At 44.5% G+C, this 18,997-nt stretch overlaps 1 pseudogene; it reads left to right on the forward strand.

Moving 5' to 3' along the window:
* Positions 1 to 555: 555 nt before the first annotated feature.
* On the forward strand, positions 556 to 6,343 carry LOC122916705 (annotated as a pseudogene).
* The last annotated feature ends 12,654 nt before the right edge of the window (positions 6,344 to 18,997 follow it).

Genomic DNA, 18,997 nt, shown 5'->3' on the forward strand with positions numbered 1-18,997 from the left:
ATGAAACTTGCATAAACTATTGAGGACTGAAGTTCAGTTACATCCTTGGAAGAACAGACCCACTGCAAATGTCAAGTCTCCCATCCCAGACTCTAAGCTCCCTCTCTCAAAGCACGGAAGCCGCTGAAATTTACCAAGCACCGCACATCACTAGACAGTCAGGGCTCATATTCTCATACTTACATGGAAATCTTTCCTCTTGCCGCCTTTTAAAGCTGCTGATCACCCAGATTCCTAGACTCCCTCCAGCCATTTCCCTCGGGGTTTGGAGGCAAAGCCAGGTGGTGTAGTCTAGTCAAGTCTCCTGCTCCTCGGAGTCTTCTCAAGCACAAAGGAATCGGAATCACCTGGTTGTTTACTAGCCATACCCTGAGGGTAAGCTGCATGTGTTTTACTTTATGCCCAAGGACCCTACACCTGGGAGAGCGCCTTAGCACAGTTCCCAGTGTTGGGGGATTGCTGCCCCCAGGGGTACATTGGCAGTAATTGAAGACATTTTTGATTATGGCTACGAGGAGGGGGAGGCTACTGACATCTAGTGGGGAGAGGCCAGAGATGCTGCTAACCATCCCAAACGCACAGGACAGCGCCTCCCCACTCCCAGTAGAGAATAATCTAGCCCCACAGATCAGTAGCCCCAAGGAGGAGAAACTTGGCAAGAGGTAGGTGTAACGCTACCCTCAGAGGAAGGTGGTGGGTGTTTAAGGCACAGACCCATCACAGGGCACTGAGTTTTAAGTGGTAGCCATATTAGCCTTACAGAACTATTTTTCTGACATCTTCTCTGAAGCTCCAATTCCTGCCTCCAGCAGAAAACAGTCTTTCTGATTCAAAAAAGACCTTGACCCTTTCTGTTTGAGACTGGCTCTCTTTTGGATTAATACCCCCATGCTTTCGGGATTTCTCCCTTATTTTTTTTTTACTCCCTGAAGAGCATTCCTAGGGGGGCTTCAGTACCGTTCTCGCTTTGGGGAAGAGGTATCTAGGCGACTGTCCTCAGTGTCCACTCATGCTAACTTTGAGAGGGGTCCGGCCCCCGCTGGCTTCTGTTCGTCTGGCCCATCCCTGTTGGCCTCCTTGCTGAAGGCCTTCCCAGTCCCATGGCCTTTCACTTCCCTCACTGCTCTCTGCTCAGCTGCCCTTCCAACAACTGGGGCCCGTCCAGGTACCCCTCTTCGCTTTGCCAGAGGGTTGCTGGTCCAAATCAGTGAGGATCAGTCTCCTGCTCTCCTACGACACGCTGGGACTCTGGGGACTGCAGGGGAAGAAGGGTACCCCCCGCCCTGACCCCGTCAAGCTTCTCTCAGCTTCCTGAGAAGGTGGTCTCAACTGCCCTCTGGGCCGGCACCAGGCCTAATACCCACGACAGAGACACATAGACACAGAGAGCAGGGCTGCTGTTCTTCCAGACCCTGGGACAAAGCTTACCCATTGGAAGTCCCCCCAGCAGCCTAGGGGGAAGCACAGAGTGAGTCTGTGCTCACTGATGTATGAGCTGCGAAGGCCAATTCCAAAGTCCCAGCGGGGGCCAGGTTCACGTGCTTAAGTACTGACGCCAGCTGGGTGGGGGGCAGCAGCAGCCCCTGATCCATAGCTGATTGGTTCAGGAGCCCTTTAGGAACAATCAAGAGGGAAGAGGATTCTGCCTCCTGTGTAAGATACCGGTACACCTGGGCTTAAATTGTAAGCACCTGGTGCATGAAAAAAAGTGGTGTTTTTTCCTTGTAAAGGAAAATATGTCCCCTGCTTATGTTAAGCCTTTTGCTGCATATACATGACTCCTTGAGAGACAGGTAGCATGTTTTGCATGAATTAAAACTTTATGTCAGTGGTGTCACTTGTACTTTTCTTTCAGCAAGTACTTTTCCCCATTCATACCCTGGTTATAAGATGTGAATAAACAGAAATGGGTGAAATCATAATCGTAATGGAATTTTTCTTTCTTTATTGTGGTAACATACACGTCACATAAAATTTACCATCTGAACTATTTTCAAGTGGACCATTTAGTGGTACTAAATACAGTCACAATGATGTGCAACCATCACTATCCATCTACAGAATGTTTTTCATCTTGCAATATTAAAACACTATACCCATCATTATAAAATATTATAACTTGGAAAATTACAGAATAACAAAATATAAGGCTATAGAAAATTTAAATAATTCTTATTTATAATCCCAATATAACACACACACACACACCCATATATATAGAAAGAGAGGACTATGAAAACAGCATATATTCACTGTTTGCGGGCTACAAATATCGGTGGTCCTATTTTAGACCACAAGGAAATGATTCATTAATTCTGTGCTTATAGAAAATTAAAACAGGGGCGCCTGGGTGGCTCAGTGGGTTAAAGCCTCTGCCTTCGGCTCAGGTCATGATCTCAGGGTCCTGAAATCGAGCCCCGCATCGGGCTCTCTGCTCAGCAGGGAGCCTGCTTCCTCCTTTCTCTCTCTGCCTGCCTCTCTGCCTACTTGTGATCTCTCTCTCTGTCAAATAAATAAATAAAATCTTAAAAAAAAAGAAAATTAAAACATAAAAACCTTTATTTAATCTTTTTAAAAAAATCTTTTTAAACTCTAGATGCTAAGTCACAGTGGTATTAAATGGGAAACCTTGAGACATTATAGCCTTGTTCATGCAAGTATTTTGAGAAGCAGGAATTCAGTGAGACTTCCAGGTGCTAACCATGACCTATACCCATTATGCTCAGAGAGGACCGTCCTATAAATAGCAGGGCTCAGAAGGGGGCTGTTGAGAGGCTGCCTATGCAATCGTCTGTAAGCTAGAACCCACTGCGAACTTCCTGCTCCTCCTGGAATGTGATCCTTCTGTTCATCAGTGGGACTAATTGCTTAAGAGAATGCACTCTGTTCTGTTGAACGAATCAAGTATCAACCAAAAAACAGGTGAACCACTAAAGAGGACAGTGGAGAAAACAACAAAATAGAAAATCCAGATACGTAACCAAGTACATATGGGAATTTCCTATAAAATAAGGCAATATATCCGGTCACTGGGGAAGGGAAAACTTTTAATAGGTGGGGTTGCCACAACTGACTAGGCCCATGGGAATAGAGAACACTTCAAATGGATCAGAGAGCTATATGTAAGGGGGGCAAAACCCAGGACTAAAAACAATAAAAGAAAATATTGATAAAACTGACTGCACCAAAACACCAGAAAACTTTTGCACGACAAAATACACTATATGGAAAACCAAGAGACACTTAAACTGAGGAAAAATGTTGGTAACATATCACAAAGTGAGAATGTCCCTACTCTTCTTGAAGGCTTTTAAAATTCAAAAAGAAAATAATCAGTGACAGGATAGGGAAAAATGGGGAAGAAAGAGGAACAGATCCCAGAAGAATAAATGCAAATGACCTTCAAACAGGAAGAGATGTTCACTCAGAAGAGAAATGCAAGTTAAAATGATTCTGAGACACAATTTCTTACCCATCCAATTGGCAAAAACTCCCCAGGCCAACAAACAGCTGTGTTGAGGAGGCAGAGGGCAGATGGACAGGTGGCCCCAGAAGCTGCAGGTGGTCTTGGGGGGCGGGGGCGGGCTTTCTCCGGAAGTTCACGTAAACCAGCCCACAGGATCACTCCTGAAGTTTGTTGCAAACGTTAAAAAAAAAAAAAAAAAGATGTTCTTTTTCTCTAAAGTCGAAACAACTGGTAGAAAGGGTTTGACATTTTTCTTTTCTCCTCGCCTCCTTTAAGCCACTGGAGAAAATGTGTGTATTAAGCCTTTTCAATTATTTTTCATGGGTTTTCTAAAATTTTCATCACTTCCCTCTAACTAAAACCGTTGCCTGATTTATGATGTTTTCCCCTGTGACACGCCTCATTTCATTAAGAAAATCACACACTGCCAGCTGTTATTGTTAATAACAAATCTCCAGTGATCCTTAAATATATAAGTATATTGATAAGGAGCACCAACAGGAACGTGAAGTGACGGGTTGAACATGGGAACACATATGAACATGGAAACATATATGAACACAGGAAAATCCACACGAGGTGTCTAATATACTTCTGCGCCTTTTGATTTCTACGTTTGAGTCACTTTTGGATGAATTACAGAGCGCTGTATCAAGATGACAAAGAGAGCCCCAAATCCAATAGAGATTGGGAGGGTGGTCAAGAATATTTGTCAATGAGAGTATTTTACAAGGTACTTTGTAGTTCCCGGATGAAAACTGTTACAATAGCGACATCTGGTGGCCGTCATCTTAACCAAATGACTTGATCGATAGTGGGACAATCCCAGATGTTGTGTGTCCTTGTGTGATACAGTGAGAAGTATATTGCATCACCTTTGACAAATTCTTGCCCAAAAATGTCTAACTTGAGGTTAATATAGCCTTCAGCCCTAGACCCCAGCTTACAGGAAATTAAAGAAATACAGGAATAGGTTAAATAGCACTATGGAGAGACAGACAATTCCAGAAGGTAGAGCATTACAAAATGAAAAGAAAAACTGGCCTATTCTCTCAAAAAGTCAATATCATTGGGGGGGGTCAAAGATGTAGGAAAAAAAGTAGGAGGACTGTTCCCAGGATACTACTCATCATGGGCTTATTACTTGAGTTTCTGGTAAAGGTTCACTGTAGGCGATAGGGTTACGTTTTTTGGTAGATGAGGCGAGGAACTGCATGGTACCTACATCTCACAAAATCCCAGAAAGCTACAGGACATTACCCATGAGTCTGAATTTGAAGGAACCTTTTCTAAACTATCAAGTGTAAAACTATCATCACATCGAAAAGTGATCGGAGGGCGTGCAACAAACCCGAAGGGGGGGAAAAAGGTATTAGAGAGATGCATCAGGCAGTTCATTAATGCAAATACTTTATTTTTCTGCCTTTTGGGATGTTTGAGGTATCTTTTGGCTTTGTGAAATTTGTCATTTGTTGTGACTTATTCTCTCATTCTCAGTAAGTACTCACTTGGGTGTCTCATTTTGTTTGAGTAATTTTGAATTTTATTAAGAAGGTCCCCCAAATGATATGAGCTTCAGGCCCCATAAAATTTTGATCTGAATGTGATGTTAGACAAGGTGATCTCCCTCTGAGCCTGAGAGGGGGGAGGGCTGGTGGGGCAGGGGCTGTAATGAACCTGGAGAAGTGAACAGAGGGCAAACTGTGAAAGGTCCTGGTGCTAATGGGTTTTTTTCTCTAGCAGGAAGCAGGGAGCCAAGAAGTGCCTTAGGCAAGGGAGTGACGTGATCAGGACTTCCATAAGCCCTACAGGGGAAGCTCTGGGATCAGGGAGACCTAGGACAACCTAAAGTAAGAGTCCAGGTGAGAAAGGATGAGAACAGATTTTCAACAGCTGGGGATCCAGCCATGTGATGAGCTCTACCCAAACTTCAGGAGAGACCATGGCAAAAAGGGTTGCCTAAAATCTGATAGAATATTCCCCTTTAAAATATTTATTTAGGGGCATCTGGTTGGCTCAGTCGGTTAGGTGTCTACCTTTAGCTCTGGTCCTGATCCCAGAGTCCTGGGATCAAGCCCCACATTACTCTCCCTGCTCAGTGGGGAGCTTGTTTCTGCCGTTGCCTCTGTTTCTCTCTCTCTCATGAATAAATAAAGAAAATCTTTAACAGTTTTTCAATCTGGTGTTTACGCATGGTTGTTTACTTCATTTCACTTAGGAGGAATATTCTAAAGGTGGCTTACTTTAAGCCTCAGACCACATTTTGGCGTGACATCTGTCATACAACTTAGAAAAAGAAAAAAAGGTGGGTTTTGGCTTTCGGCTCAGAGGAGGCAAAGGTGCAACTGTCTTCAGTCTCCCAAATCCAGGTTCATCCAACACCAGCTGCCTCCACCATACCACCTAAGTTCGACCCCAACAAGATCAAAGTCACGTACTTGAGATGCACCAGTTGCAAATTCAAGTGCCCCTGGCCCCGAAGACTGGCACGCTGGGTCTGGCTCCAAAAAAGTTTGGTGATGACAGCTGTAGCCAAGGCAAGTGGTGATTGGAAGAGTCTTGAGGATTCCAGTGAAACTGACCATTCAGAACAGACAGGCCCAGATTGAAGTGGTACCTTCTGCCTCTGCCCAGATTATCAAAGCCCTCAAGGAACCACCAAGAGACAGAAAAAAGCAGAAAAACATGAAGCACCGTGGAAATATCACTTTGGATGAGATTGGCAATATTGCCCGACAGATGCGCCACCGATCTTTAGTTAGAGAACTCTCTGGAACCATTAAAGAGATTCTGAGAACTGCCCAGTCTTCTGGCTGCAGTGATGGCCACCACGCTGATGACATCAATAGTGGTACCGTGGAAGGCCCAGCCAGCTGATCACAACGGAGAATAGTTCAAAAAAGGATCATTTGACAAACAAACAACAACAAAAAGAGCTCATAGTGCAGCTTGTAAATCAAATTTGATCACAATGTGTGCGTGCGTTTCACACAGTAAACCAGGGTCGCTGCTGCTGTGATCAGCCTGGGCCAACTCCCTATTTTATAAAATAAAAACTATCTAGCGTTGTTGATTTGAAAAGTCGTTTGGTTCTGAGAGTCCCCAAATCACCACTAAGCCATTTAGCATTCTTCTCAAATGGAGGAAACAGATCTTCATTCTCTCTCTTTTTTAAGTAAGCTTTTTACCCAACATGAGACTTGAACTCACAACCCCCAGAGTCACATGCTCCACGGACGGAGCCAGCCAGGAGCCCTGAGAAGCTGACACTCTCAATAGCCATCTTTCCCCCGCTGTCTTACAAACAAGCCTGGACTGGCAGCCGCTGTTTGAGGGGCTACAGATTATAAAACAATTGCTTTGGGGCACCTGGGTGGCTCAGTGGGTTAAAGCCTCTGCCTTTGGCTTGGGTCATGATTCCAGGATCCTGGGATCAAGCTTTGCATCGGGCTCTCTGCTCAGCAGGAAGCCTGCTTCTCTCTCTCTCTCTGCCTACTTGTGATCTCTCTCTCTGTCAAATAAATAAATAAAATCTTAAAAAACAAACAAACAAAAAACCAATTGCTTTGAGGGGATTACCCATTACCCAACAGTGTTATGTGACACTTCAATTCAGCAGCTAAACTAATAGGTCTCTGGCCTTTATTTCCCAAATGCCAGAATCCTTAAAGGTTTTGATTAGACATGAGCAAAAGAGAAAGATAAGGGACCCTTGCATAGAAAAGCTGGGGCTTTTTCTGTTGATTCAAGGTCATGTTTTGTTTTGTTTTACTTTTTAAAGATTTTACTGATTTATTTGTCAGAGAGAGAGAGAGTGTGTGAGCTCGTACAAGCAGGGGGAGCAGCAAGCAGAGGGAGAAGCAGACTTCCTGCTGAGCAAGGAGCCCAATGAGGGACTCAATCCCAGGACCCTGGGATCATAACCTGAGCCAAAGGTAGATGCTTAACCTACTGAGCCATCCAGGCGTCCCTCAGGTCATGTTTTTAAATAAAAAGACCTTTATACACATTCGCCTGTTAAAATATGAATAGAGACATTGTTCTTTTCAAATATTTGATTGGAAAGTGAGCGCTTATATTTAACAGAATTCATGATGTATAATAATACTTTGCAAGACGCTAAATTATATGCCATTTTAACCATGTGGACAACATTTAGACTGATCAAACTCTGAGAAATATTTATATGGCCTTATATGGGGGGGGAGTTCAGATCTTAACAAACATGGATTTTCTGCATACCCCCCTTCCTCTCCCACCAAATAAAGTGGATTCCCGTGGGATGTTGTCTGAAGCTGACAACAGACAATGCTCGTAGGATGCTCCTGGCTGATCAGGCTGAGCCCACTGGTCCAAGACCTCAAAAGCACGTGAGAGGCAGAGACAGGGGTGGCCGCAGGCCAAGGAAGACAAGATCAGAACTTTATGCAAGGAGGGAGAGAGGTCTCTGTCCCTCTCCTTTTTGTACAGAGTGTCCTCATCAACAGTGGGGCATTTAATAAAACACAAGCTTATACACCAGGAGTTACGATAGGTCACAAACATAGTCTTAAGTCTGAAATTAGAATGTCCACATTAATATATACCTCAACATTTTGATGCTCGTTGCAAAGACAGGGCTTCTCCCTTCTCCTAGGGCTGAGGCCACTCTGGCCAACGGCAGACTTCAACGGGGTACCTTTCTCTCTTTTCCCCCCATTGCTCCTCCTTCAGATTCCCAAGAGCAGCTCCCTGCCTCTCTGAGGTTGGAGTGCAAGGAGGGAGAAGTGAGAACATAGGCGGATAGGACATTAAATGGCTTTGCATTCTCTGAACTTGGCAGGTGGTTAGAGCCTACCCTTCCCTGGGTGGGTTTGCCTGAGGGAATCTCCTGACTACCACTCCGGGGCTCCTTCGACTCGCTCCTTCCTGTCTATGCCCCCACCCCCACCCAGCATCTTCCTATAATGTCCCAGCACCTTCCCTGGAAGGCCATCATTTTGGGCAGGGTTCTTGTTAATCCTGGCCGGTACGTTCTGTGACCATTTCTGAGCCTCTGGCTTTCCCCTGCCTTTTGTAGGGAACGCTTTTCCTTTGCAAGCTCACACTCCCCTGTCCCCATGGCCACTTTGGCTTTTTCAGCAATGAGTCAGACACTGGTTCCCTGGGTCCCTGACAGCAGAGAACAAGTGTTCAGATCCATCAGATGGTCTGGATCCCCAAAGGAGGCCTTTGCCCTCAGTTCCTGAGAGGTGATCTCTAAGCCCTTTAGAATATTCCCCCTGACAGGATGCTTTTGTTTACCCAGGGGCCTTGGGCCACACCAGACAGTCTAATAGTGTGATTTATTTATTTTTTTTAAAGATCTGATTGATTGACTTGTCAGAATGAGAGAGAGAGAGAGCAAAAGCGGGGGAGCAGCAGGCAGAGGGAGAAGCAGGCTCCCTGCCGAGCAAGGAGCCCAGTGCAGGACTCAATCCCAGGACCCTGGAATCATGACCTGAGCCTAGTGCAGATGCTTAACCAAGTGAGACAGCCAGGTGCCCCAACAGTGTGATTTATGATGGGGGGTTGGGGCCACGCAGTATCCACTAGACCTCCAGAAGGCCTGGAGATGAAAATGCAGCCACATGGGCTCCCACCCCAGTCTGCATGACGGAGCTCTAAGAAAAACTTGGAACACCAAGGCTCTGGTGAGCTTCTCTGGCTGGCAATACTCCATGCATCTTGTCACATGCTTTTTCCAGAAGAGGAATGCCACCCATGTTCCCTGGGGAGAGGACCTGTGCAGGCTCTGCCCTAGGCACTATTTTCCCTTGGCTGATTGAAATCTGTAACCTTCTGTTGTAATGAAGTAGAACTGGGATTATACCTACGTTCATTGAGTTGCACAAGTCTTTTGAGTCAATTACCAAACCTGCGGTTCATCTTGGGAACTCCCCAAACTCACCATTGGGCTCAAAAGTGAGGGTCTTGCAAACGGTCTGTCTCATACTGCAAGGATCTTGCACAAACAAGATGTTCAATAAGTACTTTTTGAATCAAGGGGGAAATGAAGGAATTTCTGTATCTACCAGCAGAGGAAGCCATGTCACTGACCTCACAGTAGTGTTTTCTCAAATACAGCATGATAAAGTTTTGTGTTCACATGATTTGTGTGACAAAATTCGACTTTTTAATGCTGTGGGTTCTCTTCCCAAGTCCACTTGGACTTTTCTGGTCCCATCTTAAACATATTTCAATTACCACACTATTTCGAAGTCCAAAAACCAAGCAGTTCTTCTGCCCAAAGAGGGGGAAATAACAGCAGTGTTAGAAAGTTCTTTACAGATCACAGACAGGCTTTGAGGCTGGCCTGGAAGAGAGCTGTACCTTCCCCCAGAGCTACTTCAATGGGGACACCCAGAAGGCAGCCGGCCACAGGAGAAATTGCCCTCCGTCTGTAGCTGGCAAGCACTTCATAGTGAGGACTGACCACCCTGAGAAACCTCAGGGTCAAAAAACTACCACCTGTGGAAAAAATGAAGTCTCCTGTCAGGACGAGACCATGTTATTTGTGATCCCAGAGAAGATAAAGCCCAGAGATGTAACTTTGAGGACTTCCTCCCTGTTCTCCTTCCTTTGGGGACATCAGGGAAGGTCCTCTGTGTCTCCTTTAGCACTTTTGACCTCAGGAACTGGTTGGTTACTTTCCACAGACACTTCAGAGCTGCCATTTCCTCCCACAGTGTTTTCAAGAGTGAACAGCTGTGAGGCAGTTGCCATAGAATCACATGAGAGAACAGAGCGTTCGGGTGATAATGAGGCCCAGCCACGGAGAAAAGAATATCGTATTCCTGATGCCTATCAGCTTCCTGAAGATCTATGTGAGTTCTTCCAGGAGTCAACCCTGGCCTCAGAAATCACCAGAGAAAGACTGGTAACATTACCCAAGACCTGGGATTACTGCCCTTTCAACTTTCAGGTCCCCAGGCAAGTGATATAATTTTGATCAGATCTCCTCAGGTAATGCAAAATTTTACTTCAGACTGCCAGACTCTCTTTCCAAGAATTCTCACTTCAATCCCAGAAGTTTAAAGTCATCTTCCATTTTCAAGCTTCCCTAGTGTGTCAGTTCTTCATTAACGTAATCCATGCACTAGGTGGTGCCTCCTCACCTTTAAAGTTCTAGAAAACACTGGCTGGCACCCCCTTCTACAGTCTACAGAAGTCCAAAGCTTTCTTAACATTCCCTACGAGTTCCCAGGGGACACATCCTCAGTGTACTTGGCTTCCAGTCTCCTGGTGGGCTGCTTTTCTCTGTTCAGCTTCTTCTCCAGTTTTCAAAGAATTCCCATGTTCACAAACAATGTTAAGTGGTTTATGTATTCTCAAAAATGTGGGGCAATTCAGTCATGGAAGCAACCTCACATTGAACTTGACTTATCACCATTCTCAAAGGTATCATTCAAACTACCAACCACACAAAACATCCCATTTGATCATCCATGCCATCTCTCTCCATCCTTTCTTCTCCAACCTGCCCCAACACATTTCATTCTTTCTGGCAGCAGAACAATTAATCATCCTACCTTTTGCTGTTCTTGTTCTTGTTCTTGAGTCATTCTCTGCCAATCAACTTATCAAGACATTTTCCTAAACAAAAGACAGTTCTCTGCCTGAAAAGAATTCTTTGTAAGCAATTAAAGGGCTTTTAATTCATTTCATAAAGAACTCTTTGGGCACTAATGAGTTCAATCAACCAATCCTTGATTATCCCTGCAGACCACTCATTCATGGATATGGACACTGTTTTACACTGGGTTCTATACTGGGCTCCCTGAAGACAGACTCTGAAACAGTGTGTTAGAAGGTTTGTCGAGGAATGTTCTTGGGGGCACCCCCATGAGGAAATCAGGAAGGCAGGATGGGTAGACGTAGTGGGATTGCAATGGGATTGCAACGGACGCCATAGTTCTGGAGCTGTGCTTCCTGGAAATGATATGGAAATCTGGGCAGAACGGTTCATCGTGCCGAGTGCCATTACCAGGAGAGCTACAGATGTGGGCCCGCAATGTCTGATATTCCCAGTGACTGCAAACAGATGCATTGACTCTAAAGAGGGGGTTCGAGTAAATTCTATAATATCCACTGAACTTACCTATTCATCTCTCAGGTGCATCTAGGAATGACTTCTCCATAATTCTGGTTGGCTTGGTTTCCTGGGAAACTTAAAAGAGAAGGGTTAGGGAGACAAACTACAGACCCCTCCACTGCCACAGCTAAACTGAGGGCATAAATGACCATCATCACCCCATCTCCACCTCCCATGACATATTCCCCTCACCACCTCTGTGGGTCTGTGGACTTACCTGGTGAGGTGATCCAGACCATCATTCCTAAGGTGGCTGTGCCTAAATTTACTAAGTCTTTCTCAGGTTGTGGCTACTGCCCTTGACCGTTTACCATTAAAACTGGTTATGGGCATACTGAGAGGCCTACCATGGATCTTTTGAGCACCAAACATATTCTTCCCTGCCCCACTGAGTAGCAGCAGCCCTAATTACTCCTGAATTTCCTTTTTTTTCCCCTGCTGATCTCTTGATACATGGGGCTGGAAGTGCCTGAGCAATTATCGTAGCTCAAATAAAGTTCAATGGAATTTTCATAGGAAGAATCCTATGTTCCCTGATGGAAATGGTCCCTTCTAGACCTGCAGAGCTAATGCTACAGGGATGGGAAACACACATTCCCCAAGAGGGTCACTTGGAGTGATGGTACATGGGGCCATTTCTACTTCCATCTTTTAGTTCCCAGACCCAGGTATTCTGTACCATATAATGGCCATTGATTCGGGCTGTGGATATGGTACCTCATTCTTATGGGATGTTAACTCTAAACTGGGATCTTGGCTGGTCAAAGACTATTCTACTACTCTACCAGGCTGGTGGCTCCTAGGGGATGAAAACTTTGATAGAACTAGTGGATCCCATGACCATGCACCAACTACCATGCTTGTTTTGCTGTAAAGTGGTACCCGTAGCTTTGATTCCTTGTTTATACCAAATCTGATAGGCTAAGAGTACTATATAGTTTGATTTTTGCACTTTACACTACTAATGAGGCTGGCCATTTGCTTAATACTCTGAAGGTGAAAATGACTTCTTCCTATTTGAATTCTTGTCATTTGCTCATTGTAGTAGAAGCTGTGATGCGCAATCCAGCTCGCTCTTTCAGGACTGAGATGCTAAGAGCATTGATGGCTGCCAGCTGCCAACGGAGTCCCCTATGGGAATTGGTTTTAGCTGAGAAAAGCTGCCTTGCCCAAAGTCACATGCCCTTCTCCAGGGCAGCCTGAACCCAGTGGCTGATCAATGTTGTGGGGAGGGGAACGTAAAGGCTTCGTAGGTGGGACGACTCTGAAGGATCATCCTAGCTCCCCATAAGGTCAGCTAAGGCCTTATTGCACTGCAATTGCAATAATTCACCTCCACCCTCTGACTGTCCCCCTCCTCCCCCTCCCCCATGGCCATGGTCCCCATAGCACTCCGCGATAAACCTCCCACACACTAACCTCTACCTCTGAGTCCGCTCCATAGGGAACCCCATGTAGGCACACATTTTTAAAACCTGAGAATGTTTGTCTTATTCCTAATGATTTAAAGAAAAATTTAAAGAAAACCCTAAATGTTATATAGATAAAATTGTTTCTCATTTCATTATTATTTTTTTCAGAACAAGTTAAGGAAAGCTATTTTGATACGTAGGTGAGCTAGAACAAAGAAGACAGATCACGCTGAGGTAAGAAAGGATAAGGGGGTAGAAACACCCATGTGCATGTAGGGTGAAGACTTGGGGGGGAAGGCAGAATGAATAACCAGCTTCATGTGCCCATCTGAGTCTAACTACCAGCTTTGCTCCTATGATCTGGGAGATTTATGTAAAAGACCTTAATAAATGTAGTCGATGCTAATTGGACATTGGGTGAGTGGTCTGTGGAGAAGGTAATGATGGGACCCCCTCCCCGTGATGTATTTGCAACAAACACTATGTAAGATGTGAATGAAAAGGTTGTACAGCATGTGCTTTCTCTGAGCTTTAGATCGGTCCCATTCTGGGAAAGTCTTATGGAAGGAGTGGTACAAATGACCTCCCCTACAATACGACAGATTTTAGTCTAGTGACATGCACCCTAAACCTACTTTCAGCCTTGACTGCCTCTCAGTCTCCAACATAGAGGGTCTCAGAGTCCTGCTCCTTAGCCCAAGACCCACGTGTATTCCTACTCCAATCCCAGACTCAACACACACACACACACACACACACACACAGCCCTTTCCCTGGCCTTGACAGTGGCATGTGGGTGTCCTACCTGGCCAACTCTCCCTGGTCTTCAGAAATGATTGCTCCTCTCTCATCTGTTAAAATGGGACTGTCCTCTGAAAAACAATCTGAGGGTTTTGGAGGGGCGGGGGTGGGAGGTTGGGTGAGCCTGGTGGTGGGTTTTATTATGGAGGGCACGGATTGCATGGAGCCCTGGGTGTGGTGCATAAACAATAAATTCTGGAACACTGAAAAGAAATTAAAAAAAAAAAAAACTGGGGAAAAAATGGGACTGTCCTCACCTACCTTCCCTACTTTGCTCTTCTGAGCTAAGATATGATATGGAAGAGATCGTTAGCCCCAACCGGGGTCACTTGCCAACTCCTGAACTGGGGGTTCCAGTGTCTGATCCCTTCTCTAAGGACAAAATTGGCACTCCCGTGTCTTGGTCCTCAGAAGTAGTAAGGTGGTAAGATTGAGCCCTACCTTCCTACCTCTAAAGGGAAACTGAGGCCTCAGCTAAAAATGGTTGAGGTCCAAAGATACCAAAATAGCACCATAGTAGCCTGGGGGTTTGGAATAAGAGGGATCGTGTGCTATCAGGGAATCAGGAGAGAATTCCCACACTGAGGGAAGTGAACCGGCAGTAGGGAACTTCTGCTTGTCCTCTGAGCCCAAACCCTCTAAAAAAAATGTCTAGGCTTGCACTTGCTGGTCTCCTGTATGACAGGGGGACAGAGTCCAGAATCTGATTTCAGAAAATGGTTAGAGCAGGTCTCATATCCTTGGTGAAATGTGGTAAATTTGGGAAAACGTACTCATATAATATTTTCCCAAGACATGTCAGTAAAAAGAATTTATCTTTGAGTATTTAAAAGCTCAAAAGTATCCAGAACCCAAGATGTTCTTCTCCCTTAGGATACCTTCTTCCCACATAATACCTTCTGCATCCAGCCCATTGAGCCTTTTCCCTGTGGCCCCCTCCCTTTCAGAGAAGCCAGTGCCCCCAGTTCTTCCTCTTCCCTGTAAAATCTTGATCCATCACTTTGGTCCTCACCATCCCAAGTCTTCAACCGGTTTCTTCCCAGGAGCTCTCTTCTCTCTGTCCCAAACCCTCCCCAATCATCATTCTTGAAGGCCAGGGACACTATGTTGCCGAACTCCACCAGGCACCACTGACATCAAGGTGAATGTGAATGGGACCTCCTGGAGCTTAGCCAAGCAAGTAATAGAATGTGTCAACCGCGAAGGGCCGGTGAGGGTGGGGAAAAGGCTCATTTCCTCTGGTCACCAGGTGGCGCTCAGGCAGTTTCCAACCACGCGATGTGACAAAGGTTCAGAGATAAACCAAGGCAATCGGTGAGTTTATTACCACTTCTTTAGTCAAGCAAGCTTCTAGTGCAAGGGCCCTGGGATTATAGACTCAGATTCTTTTAAAAAGAGCTTTGAGTTTGTCTATCCTCAGCGTTAAATATCTCCAGGAGAAGCAGTGTAATTCCTACCAACACAGCTCCTCAGCTGTTGGGTCCTCCGTTCATGCATTCATTCTAAGAAGCATTTACTGAGCACCTACTCTGTACCAGGCACCATGCTCCATAATGAGGACTCAGGTGAGGCTAAAAAAGAAGAAAGCATGATGTCTGCACTCATGGGCCTTACAGGCACTAATCAAAAATTCAGGCAAATACCATTAAATTGTAACAGCGGAAAGAACTGCATGCAGGTGAGAGGTACACGATGCTGCGAGGGCATCTAATAGCCCAGGACAGGAAGTCTGAGGGAGGCTTCTCCAGAATGGGAAGCCTTGAGGCTTCCTCCTGAATGAGCATGTGAAGGGAGAGACGGCACTGACAAGATAAAATGCAAGTGGCATGTCATAAGCAGAGATAAAAGCATGTTCAAGGCCCCGTGGGCAGTTTAAGGAAGCAAACGAGGAAGACCACTGCGGGTGGACCACACTGTGAGCGAAGGAGAGTGTCCACTGAGGCGTGGGGGTGGGGGGCACAGGAGAGGGAGGACGGCCAGATCCAGGGAGCCTTCCAGGCCACGATCCAGATCGGGGTTTTTATTCCAAGGATAACTGGAAATCCCTGAAAGGTAATAAGCACGGAAATGATGTGATCACGTGGGTGCTTTACAAAAAAAGACCTTTGGCTGCAGCGTTGCTACGGTACTGGAGGGGCCTCCATGATGTGGGAAATAACATAGGAGATTATTGTGGTAAATGGAAGACACAAGCTGGTGACTTGGGGTGAGGTAGGTTTGGAAAGCTCCATTAGGAATTCTTGCCTTCGACTGAAGCAAACCTTATATCCAGTGGCCCCAGTTCATTTTTCCAGGATCACAAAGAACAAGTCAACTCCCCATCAACATGGCAGTCCTTTAAGTAGATTAAAAAAATGTACTGTTCCCTTTCCCTCTACCCCATCTTGCCCTGGTCTCTTAGTCCCCCTTTCTTCCTGTTTAAAAAGCATGATTCTTCCAACAGGTCCTCAGATGTCCTGATTAGTCACTCACAATCCTTGCCGCACCATTTGGAACAGTGGGTTGGCCAGTAAAGACCAAATCCCTCAATGAGCCAAGCTTCTGGAGATTATTATGAACACAAAAGATGGGACTGACATGGTAAGCCCTGATCACAGAACAGAAACAAATATAGTTAAACCTACAACCTGGCAGCTAGATAATTATAAATAAACATCTGACTTCTCTGTCAGGCTGACAATAATAGAAATTAACAGTTATAGAGACTATGTTGAACATATTATATGCATTAACTTACTTAGTCCTCATGACAACCCTTAGGATAGGCCCTAATATTATTCCCATTTTACTGATGAGAAAAATAAGGTATGAGAGACTAAAATCACGTGGCCACCAACCATTAGAGCCAGGACTCAGGAACTAGCCTGACTTCAGGGTCTGTGCTCTGAACCACCACACTAACTTGCCTTCCTGGGCAAGGAAAACTATTTTCAAACTAGGAAGGGAAAAATAAATGTGATTTTATAAAAGGAATTAAGACCCAAAATGGCTTAGGGATGAAGATAACCAGAGAATTCAGAATTACTTGATTCAATTCTAATCTAAAACCCAAATGAAAAATATTTTAAGACTCTGAAAGAAGAGTCAGATATAAACCCAAAATAACAGTCATCTTTAAGAAATATTGGAAGAGGGGCGCCTGGGTGGCTCAGTGGGTTAAACCACTGCCTTCGGCTCGGGTCATGATCTCAAGGTCCTGGGATCGAGTCCCGTGTCGGGCTCTCTGCTCAGCGGGGAGCCTGCTTCCCTCTCTCTCTCTCTCTGCCTGCCTTTCCGTCTACTTGTGATTTCTCTCTGTCAAATAAATAAATAAAATCTTTAAAAAAAAAAAAGAAATATTGGAAGATGGCTAGAGATGCTCAAGGAATTAAAAAGACAAATTTCTGAAGCAGAGATACGACCACTTTTGGGAAACTGACTTACTTTATATTTCTCTCCATCTTACCTCACTTCCATATTATTATCTTTTATCATTGCCCAGGAGGTGACAAAAGGCTTTAGAGAAGGCTTTGAAATTCTGACTCTCTTAACTAAACACCCACTCACTTTCACAAATATTTATTGAATATCTGCTACAAACCACACAGACTGCTTGGTGCCGGAGAGTCAAACAGACAGGGTTCCTAACCACATGGGACTTTCTAGTGAGTAGTAGCATTATGACATAATAACTGGAAAAATATATGCCTAATCATAAACTGAGTCATAAATTGAATGCATTATAATTATTTAAGAAATTGGTCCCAGAGAAGTTTCTAGGTTTTTGTTGAAAAGCCAGGCTGTAAATGGCTTTTTTATTAAATTATTTTAATGAAATTTACACAACAGAAAACCATATTTAAAATCTTTCAATGACTTGGAACACCTGGGTGGCTCAGTTGGTTAAGCATCTGCCTTTGGCTCAGGTCATGATCCTGGGGTCCTGGGATCAAGTTCCACAAGAATCCAAAAGCAAGGAGCCCACTTTTCCCTCTCCTTATGCTCTCTCTCTTTCTCTCAAATAAATAAAATATTTAAAAATAAAGACATAAAATCTTTCAATGACTTAAAAGTTCGAGCATAGTCTTACAATAAGATTATGCCCAAAATTAGAATAAAAATTAAGATTGTAACATTATATTACACAAATCATTGGAATATCATTAAAAACCTTAATTTAAGAAATGAAATTGAAGCATGTGCTGTATAAGTCAATTTTTAAAACTTACTGAGATGTAAGTCATATACCATGAAATTCATCCCTTTTAACTGTACAGTGTAGTGGATTTTAATATTCATAAGGTTCTGCCACCATCACCACTAATTCCAGAGCATTTCATCACCCAAAAAAGAAACCCCACACCCATCACCACCCTTCCTATTACCATTTCCCCATAGTCCCTGACAACCACAAATCTAGTTCCTGTCTCTATGGATTTCCCTAATCCGTATGTTCCATATAAATGGAGTCACAGGATAGGAGGACTTTTGTGTCTTACTCTGTCACTTGGGATGTTTTCAAGGTCCATCTATGTTGTAGCATGTATGAACACTTCATTGTTTTTTTATGGTGGACTAATATCTCTTGTACGGATGCACCATATTTTATCTGTTTATCTGCTCATCAGTTGATGGACTTTGGGGGCATTTCCATTTTGGGGGAGGTATTATAAATAATGCTGCTATGAACATTCATGTGCAAGTTTTTGTGTGGACACAGGTTTTCGATCTTCTTGGATCTATACCTAGGAGTAGAATTGCTGGAACATATGGTAACTCTATGTTTAACCTTTTGAAGAATCGCCAGAATGTTTTCCAATGTGGCTGCTCCATTTTCCATTCCACCAGCAATAGACGAGGAAGAATTATTATTGCCTTTTATTATTGCTATAGCCATCCTAGTGGGTGTAAAGTGATATGTCATGGTGTTTCAATTGGCATTTCCCTGATGGCTAATGATGTTGAGCATCTTTTCTTGGGCTGATTGGTCATTTGTATATGTGCTCTACAGAAATATCTGTTCAAGGGCAGGGCAGGTGCCTGAGTGGCTCAGGGGGTTAAAGCCTCTGCTTTTGGCTCAGGTCATGATCCCAGGGTCCTGGGATTGAGCACCGCATGGGGCTCTCTGCTCAGCAGGGAGCCTGCTTCCCCCTCCCTCTCTGCCTGCCTCTCTGCCTGCTTATGATTTCTCTCTCTGTCAAATAAATAAATAAAAATCTATAACAA

Source organism: Neovison vison, chromosome 9 (assembly GCF_020171115.1).
Source record: "Neovison vison isolate M4711 chromosome 9, ASM_NN_V1, whole genome shotgun sequence".
Classification (NCBI taxonomy): domain Eukaryota; kingdom Metazoa; phylum Chordata; class Mammalia; order Carnivora; family Mustelidae; genus Neogale; species Neogale vison.